A 1,640-nucleotide genomic window follows, 5' to 3' on the forward strand; every position below is an offset into this window, starting at 1 on the left:
AGGGTTCTCTAGTTTACTACATCAAATTCATCACTAGGGGAATCACTGAAGAGTGGATGTCAAGGAAGGACAATGTGCAGATGAGGAACAAAATGCACCCGTGTCCAAAGGTGAGTAGACAGTAACCAACAGTGGCATCCTTCCAGTGGTGCAGCATCCTTCAAATAGTTACTTGGGACCAATGACAATGTCACAAGAAGTGGTAAATAATGGAAGCTATGCAGTAACTCTGTTCTTGTTAGCACTGTTACATGGTGTTACAGGTAGGTGGATACATCCTTTGTAAATGTGGTGTATCGTTGTCCAACATGTGCTGAAGTTGATTATACCAACTGTGGAACTTACTTAACATAGTGTGGATACAACCATACAGTACTCACCTAGAAACGTCCATCTGCACAGACAGTATATGCATACATAATGTACTTACATAACATATGCAAGTGAATAGAGTTTAGTTTGTCCCTGTTATGAGCATGGTATTGTGTTTACAGCTGCTGTAGCAGGAGGGAAACCAAAATGTACTTCTTTATGGGAGTAACATGAAGACAGGGTTGAGGGATCATCATATGTGCGACCTGTTCACTGTTACAATTACAATTACAAATAGTCATTTGGCAGATGCTTTTATCCAAAGCGACGTACAGATGAAACCTGTTAACCCATTTAGGTACTGACAGAGTTCAGTGAGTCAGAGTAGCTGAACTACATTAGGAGGCTCATTTGTAGTTGTGCAAGTGTTTGGTCATAAACTAAATTACATTAAAATTTTGAACTGATGATGGTGCTAGATGAAAGGTATCTTCATCCTTGCGCTAGTTGCAGAGACAATTCTAGATACTCAAAACTACCAGGTGTCAACCAGGTGGGGGCGCTAGATGAAAAATCAGTGTATCAAGAAAGTCATTAGGAGGCATCCTCATATGGGAACCACAAATGTCTGTACAAAATTTTGTGCACTCCATCCAAACATTTCAGGGTGGACCAATGTGGTGGACGGACTCACCATCAGACTAACATTACCATCCCTGGAACCACACTGTTGGTGTCCATTGCCAGAAAAAAAGCCAATTTTTGTTTTTTCAAATTATGGCTAAATACATTGTTTCCATCTGATGCTACCCCCCTCCCTGAAGGTCTGATAGACAATGTAGTTTAGTTATATTCTGCAGAAGATATGACAGCTTTGGACATACTAATTATACAAATTCAGAAGTGTTTCTACTTTCTCAGACGGAAAACTCGCCATTGGAATCGTTTTGCAACAGCAGTCACTTCATTATGAACGAGAGAACAGTCAACTTTTACAATGCCTTTCAAACATAAAGGAGGGAGTGTTTGATATTTAAAACTTTTGGCCTAGAGCATCACATATAAGTGCACATTGTAACCTTATATGAACATATTCAACTTCCTGCTTTGCAACTGATCTTACATTGATTTAATCTGTCTGAACTAACAACCAATGCAGTTGTTAAAGGGATGACAAGGTGCCAATCTACCTTCTGTCTGTCAAATCTGTCATCTGTCATCTGTCAAATAATTTTGTACTTCATTTTGTACCTCTACTCTATGCACACACTGTAGTTATATACTATGACTGGTCTTGATACGGACCAGTAGCTTTATATACATTGTTA

This window comes from Chaetodon auriga, chromosome 13, assembly GCF_051107435.1.
Source record: "Chaetodon auriga isolate fChaAug3 chromosome 13, fChaAug3.hap1, whole genome shotgun sequence".
Taxonomy (NCBI): Eukaryota; Metazoa; Chordata; class Actinopteri; order Chaetodontiformes; family Chaetodontidae; genus Chaetodon; species Chaetodon auriga.